We start from the raw sequence: 18,902 nt of genomic DNA on the forward strand, positions 1-18,902 counted from the left end.
TGAGAGGAGGTATAATGAGTAAATATTATTTAGTGAGAACCCAGACACCTCCCCAATGCATCCAGGGAGGCTCATGAGGGATTAAGGCCCATTTCTGGCTGGGCTTTTATGTGCTAAGAAAATTAAAATTGCTCACGACAAGGAGATGTCCTTGACTGTGGAAAAGTTCCATCAAACATAATGAATTTGAACATACCAAAGAGTAATTATGATATTATTAATAAAGAAATAAGGCTCCATTTTTTATATTTAAATGAGAGTCCAGCACTTCTTATTAGACCTGATAACCAAATCTAGTAGATGCTAAGAAGGGCTTAATATGCTTTGTCCTGTGCCTTCTTTTTTCTTGCAGATAAATCCCAGTTTTATACCCATAAGGGCATTTAATCAAATGACAATATTATTGTTCTTGGGAACCTTATAATTTACTTAACAATTAAAACCACACTTAGGCTCCCTGTGTCTGTGTGTCCCACGATGAGACCACCAGCCTCCAATTTTCAGTAGCACAGCTATTCTGCATGTCTTACCATTTGGGTTCAACACTGACATAGTGCTGTTTCTTCAGCCTTCCTATTCCTGGATGTTTGTGTAAGACCTAATATGGTACTTATAGCTCAAATCTATATACTCTCTCCCTGTAGGAACACATCAGTGAGAGTTCGCAAATGTGGGCTGCATATAAGGACTCAAAAACTCAGTGATAGAGCTAACTCTCATCACGGTCCTCTTTCCTGCTTTATCTTGGTTGAACATTAGTGTAGAAAATATTCTAACTAGAACTAAATTAGATAGGCATGAGAGTCTAGTAAGTTGTTTGAGAAAAGCTTTGGTTAGAAGGCAAAGGGCTTGATTTGATCTGGCTCTGAAAAGCCCTAACCCTTTGGAAGCTTTATACAATTCCAGAATTCTTATTTCCTCATAGCAAGTGAAAAGTCATGATTAGTTTCTGTGTGTGTCTACATGGGAACCGCTGTAGAAATTGGATGAAAATGGCTTTAGTGAATGTGTCTGATTGGAAATTTAACGTGTTCATTTAAAGGAAACCATTGTATAGTCTTTTCCTTTTCATTCATGGGGATCCCTGGGCTTGCGCTAAGCAGAACCATTGCAGCATAAAGATTAGGATAAAATGCCACAAATAATTGGATTGTAATTCTATCACAGTTCCAGGAAGGCAGAGGTAGGGATTCTAAGCATACTTTTGAATACTTTTATAACTATAACATTTTTCCCTATAAATGGAAGCTAAATAATGCCTAATTTTGAAGGATAGTGAACAGGTTAAATGTTAGAACTGTGTGAGGCAGTTACAAAGCCGTGGGGCACATAGTGAATGGCCAACAGGGACTTTCAGCAGGGTTTGCAGTTTTTGTTATTAAATGTCTTAAAGGATTTCATTTTGCTCACTCATGGTCAAGTTTTCCTATTTGTTGGGTACCTGGCACACGATTCTCCAAGTTTACAACATCCAGAAGTGAAGAAGAAATGCTGGAGCAACTAGGGTTCCACAAAGACGAGGGCTTGACAAGATGTACTCTCTAAAATCAATCAGTGGGTGAGACAGAAAGAGGAAGAAAGCATTGCTATTAGCAGGAGCCCACGAACTAATGCCTGTGGGCCAAATCACACTCCCCCAACTACATGTTTCATAAGTAAAGCTGTGGTGGAGAGAAGCCACATCAATCCTGACCATCCTGTCTATGGCCACCTGATGCTAAAACTGCAATGCACTGTAATTAGAAAATACTTAGTTTCTTCCCAGGCACAAAGCTTTAACTATCTAGTCCTTAAAACAAAAGGTTTGCAGACTTCCCAAGTTTGTAGGCATTTAGGAACTACTTAGGAGGTCAAAACCCTGGAGGTCAAACAGTGTATTACAGATAGGATAGTGAACTTTGAAAGGTATAAAAGATGGATATTTATTTTTAAGAAGGAAAAACAAAAGTCCTCCTAGCATCCTAGCATGTAACTGACCATCTCACAAACCTAGCTTAGGATACACAGAAAGGGGAAGCAACTGATGGGAGCAGAACCTCCTAAATAAGAAAGGATGCTGTAGGCAAATGGTTGTCTGTCAGACACAAACATCCATGGTACCTCTAGGAAAATGAATCCAAAACTAAATATGTGAAAGCCTAATTATAGATTCATCAGTTATAAGTCAAGATCTGTGCTATAAAAACTAAAGGTAGTTTTATAATGACTAATTATGTGTCACCCTTCAGGAGTCCTGGGATGATATGGATTAATAAGTAATCTTATGAATCTTTAATAGTAATCTTCTGTTTCTCTTCTGTTCTTGCCTCACACCTGAAAAATGATTATCTGAGGATCATGCCATTAAAGGACTAGACAGCTTTCTCTTAATTATACCCAATTTATGGAACCATCCTTTTAAATCACTATTTTTATTCTTATCTCCAGGATCTCACAGAAAATACTTAAGCTTCATGTGTAATGTGTGGCTAGGCTTCACTGAAGTTTGTTGTACCTCTGACTCCTGTTGCTGTAGAATTCCACCACATGCTTCACTGGGTATCACTTCAAGAAGCCAAACACATTCAAATGAATGTATAATATTCTTACCTAACATTAATTTTAATAATATCAAAACTGGACCAAAGGCAAACCTCTCTGTGAGGTTGTTTAAGAAGTATCTTGCCCCTAAGTAGTACTCCATTGTGTAAATACACTACATTTTCTTTATCTATTCTTTGGTTGAGGGGCATCTAGGTTGATTACAGGTTCTGGCGATTACAAATAATGCTGCTATGAACATAGTTGAACAGCTGTCCTTGTATGAATGTGCAACCTTTGGGCATATGCTTAAGAATGGAATTGCTCGATCTTGAAGTAAACTAATTCCCATTTTCTTGACAAACCACAAAACTGATTTCCAAAGTGGCTATACAAGTTTGCATTCCCACCATCAGTAGAAGAGTGTTGCCCCTTCTCCACATCTTCTTCAGCATAAACTGTCATTGGTGTTTGTGATTTTAGCCATTCTGGTAGGCGTAAGATAGTATCACAGAGTTGTTTTGATTTGCACTTTTGTGTTGGCTAAGGATGTTGAACAGTTTCTTAAGTGCCTTTTGGCCATTTGAGATTCCTCTACTGAGAAATCTCCATTGGGATTTGTTTAGTATTTTGGTGACTAGCTTCTTGATTTCTTTGTATGTTTTGGAAATCAGCCCTCTGTCAGATGAGGGGTTGGTGAATATCTTTTCCCATTCTACAAGCTGTCATTTTTGTCTTGTTGGCTGTGTCCTTTGCCTTATAGTTCAGGACATTTCTCAGTTTCAGGAGGTCCTACTTATTGTTGATCTCAATGTCTGTGCTACTGGTGTTATGTTCAGCAAATGGTCTCCTGTGCCAAGGCATTCATGGGTACTTTCCATCTTTTCTTCCAAGAGGTTGAATGTGGTAGCTGAATTTACGTTGAGGTCTTTGATCCATTTGCACTTAAATTTTGTGTATGGCAATAGCTATGGTTCTATCTGCAATTTTTTACATGTCAGCATCCAGTTCATCCAGTTATGCCAGCACCATTTGTTGAAGATGCTTTTTTTTCCATTGTATAATTTTAGATTTTTCTCAAAAATCATGTGTTAATGGGTGTGTGTGTGTGTGTGTGTGTGTGTGTGTGTTAATGTCAGAGTCTTCAGTTCCATTCCATTGGTCTACCTCTGTTTTTGTTGCAATGGCACCTTGAAATCCATAGGCAAATACGTGAAAATAGAAGAAACCATCCTGAGTAAGTCAACCCAGACTCAGAAATAAAAACATGGTATGTACTCACTCATAAATGGATAATAGACACAGAGCAAATGATAACCAGCCTACAATCCACAACCCCAGATAAGGTATGAAACAAGGAGGACCCATCCCACTAAAGAAGAGGAAAGGGACAAGATCTCCTGAATAAATTGGGAGCACAGGAGCGGGAGAAGTAATGTAGCAGAAAGAGGAGGGGAAAAAGAAAGGAGGAGGAGAACATGAGGGATCAGGAAGGTAAAGTTGGAAGAAGAAGAGAGAAGAAGAGCAAGGAAAGAGATACCTTAATAGAGGGAGCCCTTATGGGCTTATAGAGAAACCTGGCACTAGGGAAATCTCCATGGATCCACAGGATGACTCCAACTAAGAAACTAAGCAATAGTGGAGAGGCTACCTTAAGGGTCATTCCCCTCTAATGAGATTGATGCCTGCCTTAAATGCCATTATAGAGCCTTCATCCAGTAGTTGATGGAAGCAGAAGCAGAGATTCATAGATAAGCACAGAGCTGAACTCCTGGAATACACTTATAGAGAGGAATGAGTGATGAGCAAAGGGGTCAAGACAATGCTGAGGAAACCTACCAAAACAGCTGACCTGAGCTCATAGATCCCAGACTACTAAAACAGAATCGGGCCCCCTGAAAGTGGGTGTCATTTGGGGAGCTTGGACAGTATATGGTGCCTCTAGCACTGGAACTAGCATTTATCACTAGTGCATGTATGGAATTTAGGAGCCCATTCCCTATGGAGCGACACTTTCTCAGCCTAGATACAGAGGGGAGGGCCTAGGTCCTGCCCAAATGATGTGACAGACTTTGGTGGTCCCCCTTGGAAGGTCTTACCCTCCCTGAGGAGTTGATTGGGGTGGAGTGGGATGGAGGATGAGGGAGGGGATGGGAGGGTAGGAGGGAGAGAGAACTGGGATTGGTATGTAAAATAAGATTGTTTAAATTTAAGTAAAAATTAATTAAAAAAGAAGTTTCTTGCAGGAGCATAAGTGGGGAGGAAGAAACATGTATTTCTTTTTTAATTAAAACACATTGTCAAAAATTGACGAACAACAGTGTAAGTATTCTGATGCTTTCAAGGCACTGGAAAGAATGGCAAATGATAACTTATAGGATTCATAGTCACCAAGTTTATAATAACTGTAGCTAAAGAAGTGAGAGGAGATGTCGGGGACTTGTTTTCGAAGTCAGCTAATCTGACTATTTTAATCTGAGTTATCAGTGCACTGAAAACATTAGCCTTAGATTTCACTTTGCCTTTATATGTTGTGTGAACTATGCATTCCAGTACTCTAATTTCCATTTTTAACACCATGCTTAATTTTTCTCATCTCCTATAACACAATTTAGAACCTGTTGATTTCAAAGTTTCCTATTTCTGTGATTGGGCAAGGCTAATTGCACATTGTTGTGTATTTTCTTTTTCAAACGATTTTAGTTGAACTCATCAAAACAGCTCTGATGTATGTTACAAAAGCTGTCAAAAGATACTGATGGGAGCAGTGGAATCTGCTCACTGGATTGATGGCTTATGTCAGGGACTGTCACAAATGCTGGTGTCTGGATTTCTGTTTGGGTTTGTTAAAAGCCCAAGAAGGGCTGTGTAAGCAAAGGGGGGGAAATGTGGCTTTAAAAAGGCTGTATCCTTCCATTATGGCTAGATAATATGCCATAGTAAGACAGCAGAGGAATAGTAAGAATCAGACCAATAGGAACAATTATGGAGTGACTCTTTTCCTACCTCCAGAATCAATGGCCACTTTGGGATGTTCTTTCAACAGCAATCTGGGCCAAATCCAACACGATCAGCTCTCAGTCATTCTCACGTGCAGCAGCATCCAAAAAATGCTGCCAGTTTAGTTTTTTTTTTTTTTTTTAATAAAAAAATAACCAAGTACAATTACATCCACTCAAAGTTATGCTTATTTTTTTGAACTTTAATAGGAAATACTAGCTGTGAAGGCCTAAGGCAAGATTACTCTAATAAGAAACAGGGTAGATCAAGCCCAATGTTGGATCAGGGCTGTTAACATCTATTACAGCACTATCACACCTAGCCATTAACCAGCCTGGGACTACATTGAAAAGGGGAAAAAAGAATAATGAAGAGTGAGTTTAGCAAACTCTCATGAACAAAAGTAAAGAAAAATAGACAGACCCATTAACAGAGGTTACATTAACTTTGTTTTCCCTTTTAGACCCAATTCTGTGGCCAAGATTGTTGTATTTGATAAGATGAAAAAAACATCTCAAGAACAAAAAGCCCCAAAAAACTTCCTCATATAAAACAGGCAGAAAGAAACAAAGTCAGAGATCCTGCTGTATTTTTGGTCTGCCTATGAAAAGATAGTTTCTACCCTGAGCCCATGGCATTGTTATGCGGGTAGAGCAGGCAGGAGAAGACTCTTCAGTTACAGCTGCCAGAGTCTGAGTCCTGTCTCCCACCATATAAGCTAAGGACCTCAGTCAGATCTCAGAGACTCAATCTGTCTCAACTTTCTCATCTTTGAAAAGGAGGGGAAAGGATAAGTCGAAGAACTACCAAGGATTAAATTGGTTGGTATATGTAAATAGCCTGTGATATGTTATTCATTTCACCCTGTCTCCTGCATAATCCGAAGCCCCTTTTTCTGTACCAAGACAAATACTAAGAAGGAAAACTGTAAATTTCAGAATCACCAATGTGTCGAGCCTTCACTCAGCTTCTGAGGATCAGGATACACAGAGAGACATTTATAAATATAAATGTGTTTGTATGTATTTCTAAAGAAAATCAAGAATTAATTTTAGAAATACTAATTCCAATTAGACTGTGCTCCATTTTCTTTTCCCCAGATTAATGCAAAATCTACATTAGAATGACTTTTAGTGTTTGAAGAAATGAAACTATTCAGAAGTTTACACAGGGAAGCAATTTGCTTGGATTGAATAAGGTAATACATAAGTATGTAAAACCCTTTCTCTGTAAATGCTGCTTTTAATTAGGAATGGTGCCCTGAAAGAAATCCTAGTTATTATATCCACAAAGTGAATTCAGGCACCTACATTAATTGGAACAGAAAGAGCCAACATGCAGAAGATTTATCAAGAAAAGTCTTTTAAAAAGAAACAAAACAAAAACAAAAACACCAGTTCATAGAAAATGGTTTTGTGTTCTTTTTCTTTATCTCAGCTACAGACTGGGATAATCCCCCTGTAAGAATAGATGGGTGATGTACATCTGGGATTCTTTGAGGCATTAAAGAGTTGCTGGCATGTCAAACAACTTGTGTTTTTAATACTGAATTAAATTGGCACAGCTTTCCTTATTTCATTAGATGGAAAGGAAAATGCCCACCATCTCTGTCCACTTCCTATCCTTCAGGTCTGGATAGTCACAGTACTGTTATGTCAAGTTCATGAGACCTCAAAAAGACCACCAAGGAGCCTACTCACCTATGCAAATACAAAGGTTTATTACTCTATTCCACTGCAGTAGTGACCCTGTCTAGTTTGCTGACACAGCAGCCACCAGAGAGGGTGAGTTTCTTGTCTACTGCTGGGATTTTTAAAGGAAAAAACCTGCAGGGTTACATCAGCTGGGGGAGGGGGATGTGAGTCAATTTCTGATTGGTTGACATTTAGGAACAAATAGGGAATTTTTTTAAGATTGTAGTTTGCAGGGCAACTGGTCTGTCAACACTTTTGATTGGTTGGCTACAGGTGGGAACTTTATGTGGTTTCTATGGCTTTGTCTTGTTACTTGTAGGTGGCCTGCTGTACATAGATACCAATAGTTATCAGAAGTGAATATCCTGGAGCCTACAGGGGATGTTTTGGTCTCTCCTGGAGTTTCTTTGAGATATGTTGTGAGTCAGAGGACTACATATCTGTAGCCTGTCATGGCTGCTAAAGCAGGGAACTGGGTGAGGTTCTAGTCCCTTCAGGTACTTGTGATTATTGCTCTGGTAGATACTTGGCTCTTTGCTCATTCACATTTCTTAGTCTTCATACAATAACTAAAGAAAACTTGGGGCTGGTAAGATGGCCCAGTGAGTAAAGTATGACCACCTGCATTTGGTCCCTGGGAACCGCAGGGTAGAAGGAAAGAAATGACTTCTGCAAGTTACCCTCTGACTCTGAACACATGCTCTGGCAGGAACACTACCATCTCCAAGCAAAATAAATACGTTCACAAAGTAATTAATAAATATAATATATAGTCAATGCATATTTCTTTTCTCCTTCTTTCCTTTAAACATTTTCTTGAGAGTAAGGAAACATTTATGTCTCCAATCACATCATTTTCCATTCCTACTACACAATACCTGAGGCTGAGTACTATATTAAGAAAATAAGGATATCTAAATGACAACCATAAAATTTGAAGAACATGGTGCTAGCTTGTCTTCCACTGTGGTGAGGACCTCATAATGATTGCATCATCTGAGAATACCCAACTCATTCTGTAATACTAGTGTCAATCTGCTCCAAGAGTTCTAGTTACCTTGCACCCATCCATTCCCCAGTAAGGGACTTTTCTGCTTCACTACACTGAGGATCAAGATTCCAGGAGATCAGCTTTAAAAAACATTACCACATCCAGACCATAGAACTGCCATTCTAAAAGTGAACCAGTCCAGAAAAGGCACTGTACATTTTAGTGATAGCTAGAATCTCACTAAGCAGAAGAGTGGACATGGTAAATGATATCTGAAGAAGACTATTTTGGACTGATTTGAGTCCTGGAAGACTTTTGACCAGTAAGATACCAGAGCTACTCTCAACAGTTTTCTAACTTTACAGCCACCTATAATGCCTGGGTCCATGTTAGCATGTGATAAGCACTATGAAATAATCTGTCTACACATTGAAGAATAGGTTTGAATCACCTTGACAAATTACCCAGGGTTGTGACACTTGGTAATACCACATCAAGACCTTATAGCTTCATTTTCCTCAAAGAATACCCTGAGAATTGGGTATTTTGTATAAGACTTGAGTTTTGAGATGATTTAAACTGCAGACAGCATCAATGGGGATGTGGGTAATAGTCCTACATAGCAGTGAAATTCTTGTAACCATGTCACACAAAGCAACTACCAGTAGCTACACTTTGTAGAAAATAAACCAGGAAATAATTGTCTGTGGTCACATAACAATAAATATTATGTCAGGGAATTACATGCAGGTCTTTCTTACCCCACAAATAAGACACTGCCCTGATTCATACTTTCTTGCGTACTGTTTGTAAGATTTACTCTGAGAATTATGAATATACCGAGGATCTGAGATCCTTATTATTGGATACACATGACTCCAAAGTTCACATTTTAAAATATTACATAATTCAAAAATCCTCAAAACTTAAATCTGGGTATGTTGCGTGTGGAGATTGTGTATTGGAAAGAGAGGTGGCAGAATATGTGTTCATGCAGCATAATGCATTTGGAAGGCATATGCTTTCAGTATTGTTAGAAGAGCCCCTTGGTTGGTTCAACAATCTATTGTTACCCTGCCTGGCCTCAGCTTCACAGCTCTTAGCATTTTCTCTCTTTACATATTCACCAAGACAATTCCTGATCTTTATTTAAGTAGGGAGTTTTCTCTTGGGAAAGAATGTGCTGACCAAATATTTTGAATTCCGGTCCCCAAGGTTGTTCTCTTTCCCATTATCCGTTAATTAATTGACTTGCTGGTGCCAATTAAATATAAGTTTAAAGTAGCTAGAGACAGCCCCTCCCTCAAAGCACTCCTTCAGGGATTAAAATTCTTTGGCAATATTGATGATTAATAACACATGTCTGTTGCAGAAACAGACACATTGAAAATTTTTGTGACACCACATTTGTGGGCCTGCAGTTATTACCTTACACTTTCTAATTGGCAATGTATGTATCCTATTCGTTAGTCAATTTCTTCATTAAAATCTGTGTTGCTCAGAGTTACTAACAGAAAATATAGACCAAGACTTTTTCTATTCACCAGAAAACTTGTTTTAGTTCTAGACATGGTACATGGTACCATGGTAAATATTTGTTATATAACTGAATACTCAAAGACAATCATCACCAGCCACCTTGGATATAAGTAGAGAAAGTGGCATGACTCTTATTTGACAAACAAAAACAGATCAGAGGAAAGTTATGTAGTTTGACAATGACATAGATTAACTTGTCAATTACTATTTCTGCAACATCTCAATTTTTAGTAGTTTATTTTTTTTTGTTCAGAATCTTATAATGTTAACATGCCTTTGTTGTAATACTTATTCCTTTCAGACTATAAATGAAATTCTAATTTTCTTTTTCTCTGAGAATTTTTATATGAGTTTTCTTTTTGGAATATTGATATCTTCTAGCCTCTCTTGCACTAACTCACCTTATTACATCACAACATTAGACATGGAATAATCATCAAATTAATATTTACAGAGGCTGGGAACTTTTATTGGGTATCCAATAGTCTAATAGAGGCATGTACAAGTTGGGAAACAAGGTAGGAAGAAGCAAGCTGGGTAGGTCAATCATGTCAAGGAAAGTCCACAGATTGTGCAGTAAAAGGTACATAGAAAGGCAAAAATTAATGTTGTGAACCACAAGGTAAATGCAGAGAAAACTGGAAGAAAAGGTTGGAATTTAGGTTTGGGTATAATTGCACATTAGCCTTAAAATCTGATACAGTTAACTGCATTTTAGGCAAAGAGTCCTAATAAGGAATCAATTTTGAATATGGTTAGGGATATGGTTAAAGACTATGATGAAGATAAAATCAAATCACTATTAAAGTAGAATGTACTATAAAACAAAGATGTGAAAATCCAAAGTCCTAGGGCACTACATGTAACATGAATAATAAAAACCCAGAGATGATATTGGGTTTCAAGCTTCAAGCTGAAGATCATAAAACCAAAGCAGCCAGCCACTAGCTCTTACCTCTACCTCTCACACTAAAAGGGTGAACCATTCAGCTCCATGAATCCTCAGATTGGGATCCTGGACTACTGCCTCTCCTCAGTGTGGCTAGAGGCTAAATCTCCCACGAGAACCTTTGGTTCTTTTTTTTTTTTTTTTTTAACCTCCCTGGTGCCAGGATTAAAGGCATGTGATCCCAAGTTTCTGTTTGTGACTGGATCAATTTCTTGTAGCTCATTATGGCCTTGAAGTAATAGAGAGCTATCTGCTTGTCACTTGAGTCCTGGGATTAAAGGTGTGTGGCACCACCAACTAGCTCTAAAACCAGCTAGTATGGCTGCTGGGATTAAAGTTGTATATTACCATTTCCTAGTTCTATGGCTTGTGGCTAGCTTTTCTTTCTGTACCCTCATGAAAGCTTTAATAAACCATGAATAATATATCACCACAACTAAGGGCAAGAATATCCACAATAGGATTACATACCACACTGAGGACAAGACCATGAACCATCAAAACATGTCCCTTTTTAGCAGCTTTCCTTCTGCCTCACCTACAGTTCAATCTAAATGTTTCTTGGTGAGTTCCTTAAAGCTTTAGCCTATGGTGCCACTATTTTCATGCTTGTACTTTCTATCCTTCTTGGTTATTTGACTACCATAATTGTGCTCACAACTCCCCAAAGTGATACATACAGGCTGGAATTCTTACAATTGAAGTTGGAGTCATTTAATTAAGAATGTGCCTATAGTACTAGAAGGGTTTTTAAACTTGTCTAAGAATACTAAATGTGTCACTGTATGTCCCTATGCCCTTAATCAGTTGTACGTCTCAAATTGTACCATGCAATTCTCTATCTACAAAACATACACACTAAAAGAAAAAGTTCTCAGGAGTCATAGGCATCAGACTGACTAATTTCAAATATCATGAACTTTCCATCAAAAGCAGCTATAGAAAATAGAGAGCAAAAATCTAAAATTATACATAGTGTTTTCATTAGTATTGGGTGTTAAAATAAGGCTGAACTTCAAACTTCAGGTTGTGATCCTCAAATATCATTGGGTCCATTTTAGATTTGGGGCAGTAAATATACTTGTTGATATGAATGTCTCAGAATGACAGACACCAGAAAAATTATCAAAGATTTCTTCAAAATCATGACAAAGAGCATCATAGTTCATAAGAAGAATCTTGAGCAAAAGAAGTCCATCTTAACTGCATTGGGATAATAATTAAAATAGATCAAAACACAACAAATACCGTAAAAAGCTTTAAGGCGTAAATATAGATAGTATTCCTTCTTATCAAATGTTTTTTATTTTCTAACAAAAAATCAGAAGAAATAACAAAGAGCATATGTTTGTATGCACCACCCTTGCAGAAGCTAGCTGTTGTTCCCCAGCACAGTTTTTTTTAACCCCTTTGGTTAAAAAGTAAAATAAAATTAAATTAAATAATAAAAAAACAATTACTTATGTGAGATTTACATAAGGAAAATAATCTGCTTTTCTGCCACATAATTCTGTGATTTTTGGTAATTTCAGTCACATAAGCATACTGTAGAGAAGACATGAAATAGTTCTATCAGCTCAAAATATTTTATTGAAGTGACACCCTCCTTAACTTTACCTTGGCAACCACTACCTGCTTTCAAACTTTGCTATGACAAAACACCTGAGATGATCAATGTACAAGGATGTCAGATTTATTTGAGCTTATTGTTTGAAAGCTTTCATCCCATGGTTGGCTGATTTTACTGTGTGGGGCCTGAGGCAAACCATATGGCAGAGAACACACAGGAATGCAAAGCTGCTCACCCATCATGGTCATAAGCAAAGAGAAGAGAGCATGGCAATATTCCCTTCAACAATACCTCTTGAATGATGTTTTATCATTAGGCCCCACCTCCTAAATTCCATTTCTTACTATTAAATCACAGGCTGGTGACCTGGACTTAAACACACAGGTCTTTTGAGAATATATATGAGGCAAAGAATAATAACTATTGTTTGTATTTATTAATAATATATTCCTTTCTGTTGCTTGGCAGAATAGTATTATTTAAATGGAACAATTTGTTTCGTCATTCACCATCTACAGGGCACATGAAGTACTTTCAGCTCGAAAATTCCAACAGAAACACAAAATCACTTTAGTGTAGGCCGTTGACTTATCTTGGAGCTGGTTTCCCCATTTCTTCCCTCTTCTCTAGTTTTCCCTTTTCATATTGCAGTTTAATCTTTCTTATAGTTTGTAAACCAGACAGTGGAATTCTGTTGTATAAATACTTGCAATGATTTCTATGGAGAAGTCTCTTAAGAGAGCCTAAGTCTTTAACAAGGTCATTTGTTTAACCATATCTCCCCTTTCTTTGAACATATCTCCTCCCATTCATTTCAGCCTTCTTGGTTTCATTGCCATCTCAGGTATTGCCTTTTTCTCTCCTCCTTCCTCTAACCCAGACTGGAGGACAGAATCATTTGTCATCAGTGAGAAACTTTCCTAAGGACCCCTGTTCTCTCCTCTTTTCCCTGCAGTAAGCCTTCCTTCTCTTCCACTATCTTCTTCAATAACTCTCAGTCTTGACATTTATTTTTTTTTTCTATTTTAAATTATCTGACTATTTACATGATGTTTCATGTACTGTTTCATGTTTCTTCATACGAAAAAAAATATAAACCACCTATAGACAGAGGCAGTTTTGTTTATTTTGAATCCTGTGTAACCAAGGTTATGATTGATTCTCTGACCTCTGTCCCTAAATGTTAGAGATATATGGCACTGCTCTTGCCAGACACTATGTAATTGACTGTTATTCACTGCTTAGCCTCATAAAAATTATAAATCCCAACACTTAATAGATTTCTTAACTTTTAAAATATGAAGGAAAATGTTAAATCAACAAACGAAAAAGTTCTTGTCTTAGTTCCACCAGTGCTAACCTATGATAAAAGAACTGACTCATCTCCAAACAGGCTTCATGAATCACTTAGTCATGGCCTCTCCCCTCTCCCATGCAGGAAGACACATACACTTCTACAACCTTCCTCCCATTACTGAAAACACACTGTTATCATCTATTTTTATTGAGCTAAATCTGCATACTTGTGCTCAATAATTTTAGGTCAACTTGACACAAGTTTTTCATCTGAAAGGAGGGAACCTCAACTGAGAAAATGCCTCCTTAAAGTTGACCTGTAGGCAAGCCTATAGGGAATTTTCAAAATTATTGATTGACTTACGAGGGCTTACCCCATTTTTTGTGGTGTTATCAATGGTTCTATGGTCCCGGGTTTCATAAAAAAGCAGACTGAGCATGCCATGAGAAACAAGGCAGTAAGCAGTAGCCCTCCATGACCTCTGCTCCAGCTCCTGCCTCCAGGTTCCTGGACTGCCTGGTTGAATTTCTATTCTGATTTCTGTTGATGATTAACAGTTAAATAGAAGTATAAGACAAATAAGCCCTTTCTTCTCCAACTTGATTGTTGATCATATACTTCATCACTGCAACAGAAATGCTAAGACAATATTCTCTCTTTTTGTTCAGATTGTTTTTGCTGGTCTTGTTCTTGTTAATTTATGGCATATAGATTATAGGCAAGTGTGTAAATGGTGAACAAAGGGATCCAAGAATGGAGGCTCTGCAATATTGTTCTTTGTGAGATAGGGCGACTCAAAAGAACTAGGGAATGAATTTTGAGAAGTTGGGTGAAGGTACATAGATTATCAGGGATGCAGTGATTAGCAAGTATAGTCTTGAGAACAGGTCCATTTGGGGATGAGATGGCTAAAAAGTTGAGAGCCAGATAACCTGAGATCAGTTCTTAGCATCTGTGTAGAGATGCTCATCTATAACTCCAAATACCAGGGTTCTGACACCACTTTCTGGCCTCCATGGGCACCTGCACATATACACTCACAGACATACAGACACAAGCACACACACACACACTTACACACACACACACACACACATGCGCACATGAATTGATTCCAGCATTAAAAAAAAAAAAACTAAAAGAACAAGCCCATTTAATTGTAAGTTCATAAAGCCCCTCATAGAGATTAGTACTGAAAGGATATATGGGGTTTAGAATTTGGTAAAACACAAATGACTGATATCAGTTTCCAGGATTCAGAAAGATGATACGGTAAAAATGAGAATACAGCAGCATCTTACATGATCCATATAATTAAAATTTCCTACAATATACCATTAAAATTCATGTGTTAGGCATTATATCATATATACCAGGTTCTTCCTTATTTAATAAATAAATGAATGTGATGTGTGAATGAATGGGTGAATGAATGGATGGATGGATGAAATATATCAAAAAAGACATATAGGAAGTAATCAAGGGAAAGATTTTAGGAGTGATAACAGAAGGGTTCTCCTGCCTATGTTTGTCAACATGATTTTTGGCAGGATTTGTTTATTTATTGGTTTGTTTGTTTATTGAGAGCTATGTGATTCTTATTCTCAGTAGTCAAAAACAAACATACAGAAGATATATATATATATATATATATACACACATACATGTTTATATGCATGTATATATATACACATATATATATATACACACGCATATATAGGAAAAGATAGCAGCATCAGGCAATACCACATTAAAATGATTCTCAAAGTTTTTTCAGCATATACTCTGTGCATGCATTTCTAGTGCTAGCAATTAGTTGTTTTATTTGCAAATAAAGCATTTTCTACAAAGCACATTCTAATCTACATAACAAAGCTCGATAAAGTGTTTTATTCCCTGCTGGCCACTATTACAGTTCTATTTTTTAATCCACAGATGTTCCCTTATTTCTAACTAGGTATAAACATGACATTGAATGATATCATTGTGGTCCATAGATGTGTGCTTCCTTATCTGAGTTTTAACACCCTTCTTTTTGCCCTTCTGAGATGTAAACAAGAAGCAAAGCACTGAAGTGCAGAACATTTGGTTTAAAGTGGATACATTATTTTGCATAATGGATTAAAACTTAGGCAGGAAAATTCAAAGCTTATAGTCCTACCATAAGAAATCTGTTCTTAGTCCTTGAGATAGCTACAAGGGACAAACCATTCCTTTAATACTTTCTTTCTCTGAAAAGAATTATGGGAAGAGAAAATTTTCTATAATGCTTATAGGAAAATCAAATACAAAAATTTAGGATAAAAACATCAAAGAAAATAGATGTCTGCTTTTATCTCTTGCTATGAGAAAACTCTTCAAAGAAAATCTAACTGCTCTCTTTTCATTTCATTGCATAAGGGTTTCCAAAAAGGAGTCACATATCATTGCAGCTGTGTTTGGTCATGGTGCAGACAGTCATGTCATCCAGCAAACCCACCCTCTTAAACCCTCTCTGGAGCTAATGTCTTTGGATATTGGAGCGTTTATTTTTTTAAACTTCTTCATTCTGCACATAGTCACAAATACCTCACATTACATATATTTCTTCCAAATATCTCCTCTAAATCAGTGTATTCTCAAATAAATCGGTTTCTAGATCTGGATGGCACCATGTCTCAATCCGAAGCATGTCTCCCCTGTCAATGTACTCTGCAAATGGAACACCCAGACATATGAGACACATGTATTTTATAGATAATGCTCCCATCAAATGAGGTGTTCACTGTGTGGGAAAATAAGGTGATTTTGTTTGATTTCTTCCCATAGAACCAATCAACACAGATTTTTTTTTTAATGAATGTATGAATGTTTTCCCTCATACACCCATCAGTTTTCCATGACACCTCATCTGGGTGCTCATAATTCAATTTCATTCTCATACCATCTACTAAGAGGTAATATTAGATCACATAGATTGACAACTCACTTCTCCAACTACCCCATTTAATTACAAGCAGTAGGTAATCAGCTCTAATTTTAACTGACTGGATGCACAACTATTTAAATTCCCTTTTCTTTCCTTATGCTGGATTTGGTCCTTTTGCTTGAGTTAATATCAGGACACAAAAGTTAATTCACTTGTTTATTATGTAAGATGTTGCAAAAGATACGGATGAATAGCCAAGTGCAAAGCTGCATAGAACAGGGTATAAGGATAGGTATAAAAGATGTGAGGGGCTTCTGGCCTTCTCCAGGTACCATCTAGCATGTCCTATAACTTTCATGTGTTTTGAAGCCCAGAGGTTCAACAAGCTTGTTCATAAATGTTTATGGGATTATTTAATTGAATTCCATTATAATTACATCATAGCTTTTAATTTCCAGTACTTAGTAAGTGGAGCTGAAAATCTAAGACAAACATCTTTCTGGAGATTGCCTGCCCCTGAGACTATCAAATGATCTCCTCCTAAATCACTAGGTGTTAGGAATGGTATTCATTGTGAATTACTTACTGCCATGAAGTAAATGTTGAAAGGCTTATTGGTTTACTTTTGCCATAGTAGCAGGATACAGTGATCAAATATATTTTCCATTATATTCTACCAATAATAATTGCTACAATGATTATGTGATTTTAGACCAATTACCATTAGGTCATTTTTAGTTATTTAGCAGGCATCTTTAAAGGGTTAAGCAATGTTTTATGTATTTGACAATTATTCATCTATTTTATTTTCCTAGCAAATAATGGGTTAGGGTCTATTAACATGCCTCACTTCAAGGAGAGAAAAACAAAGCTGCTCCAAGTTATTTTTCCATAATAATTGGTGGAAAAGAGTGTAATCCAGGCAGAGTGACCCCATAATCATGCTTAGTCACAAAATATTTCGTATTACTTGTCTAAATGCACCAGTAGTGATTATCTGCCAGTTGTCAACAACCCAGGAATTTGTTTAAGTTCCTGTATTCATTTGCTTGTTTAAGAAGCTGCTTCAATGTTAACTCCTACAACTTTCTCTCCTATTGTATTTTTAAGGGGAAACACCAACTTAGGTAGGACTTGCATTCCTATTGCCTTGGGCTCTCAATTTCATTGAATGCACAAGTTTCTTTTACCCACAGGAAAAAGAAAGGGTCCTTTTTCATTGCATTCATCTTAGAGATGGCAAGACAATCTCATGTGCTTTGGTTTAAAGGGAAATTCCAGTATAGATCTTCACTGTGTACTGATATCTTCTGAAAACTTGAAAAGGCAAAGTCCCCTCTTAAAGGGGTAGTAACAGATTGTAATCTATTTATGGTGAGCTTAATGTAATTGAAGAAATCCTAACAGACTTATTCCTGAATTTGTAACAAAGAAGACATGTGTAGGTAGGTAGGATGCACCTAAGGAGTGAGCAGAAGAAGGACTAGTAAGTGCTACCATCATATGGAGAGCTGCCAGCCAAGAAGGGAGCAGGAGCTGGCTTTCTTCCTTTTTCTTGGGCCACCTGCTTTGTAGATGATCCAGGCCAGGGGTTTGAAGTCCTTATGAGCCAGCTTCAGGTATCACCTCTTAGAATCAGCTGGCTGACATTTCCTCCTGTCAGAGGCTCATTTGTAGATCGTGCTTCTTGTGATCTCATTCCATAAACTCTTCAGGCAAATGAGATGTAAAGTCGGCCCAATTGGGGATGCATTTCAGCATTGAACATGCTGGGGCTATGTATAGCCGGGAAGTTGAAAATCTTCCCATCAGATCAAATGCCATTGAATCAGCCTGGAGAGGGGATGTAGCACAGTGACTCTGACTGCATTCTTGCATTTAGCACCTCTATGAAATGGCAAGTGAAAGAAATGCTTCCTGACTACTCAAGCATTTCTGTTTGAGCTAGTTCAAAGCCAGAGTTGATTGTGGAGTTTGACAGCTATAGTGTTCCTCACCTGAAGTAATTAGCAGTAACAGTACCTAAAAGCTCCAGCTCTTGACAAAGGCAGCCGTCATGCTGCTCCTGTATAGCTACCTTCAGCCAGCTATAAACTAGTTCCATTTCAGCCTCTGTTCAATTTTCAGTTCACTTCTATGGATGCAGGAGTCTAATTGTTCCAGGCACTATAATTTGAAATAATTGACTCCAGTGTTACATCATAGTTCTTGCAATGCCAGTGAAGAAGAAGGACATCTGTAGCTTTACAGTAAATAAAGCCTTCCCACACCAACCCTAAAGCATCCCCACCTTTTTCCTGGGAGTATTAATGTGTGGCTAGGGCTTTGAAAGGAAATGCTACCTCTGTCTCTGCATGATTCCAAGTTCTTTTCGCTGTTGTGAATAAAGGGAAGAAATTAAATAGCATTTAGTCATCTCAGAGGTCAAAAGGAA

The sequence above is a fragment of the Phodopus roborovskii genome, unplaced genomic scaffold (assembly GCF_943737965.1).
Source record: "Phodopus roborovskii unplaced genomic scaffold, PHOROB, whole genome shotgun sequence".
In the NCBI taxonomy this organism is placed as follows: Eukaryota; Metazoa; Chordata; class Mammalia; order Rodentia; family Cricetidae; genus Phodopus; species Phodopus roborovskii.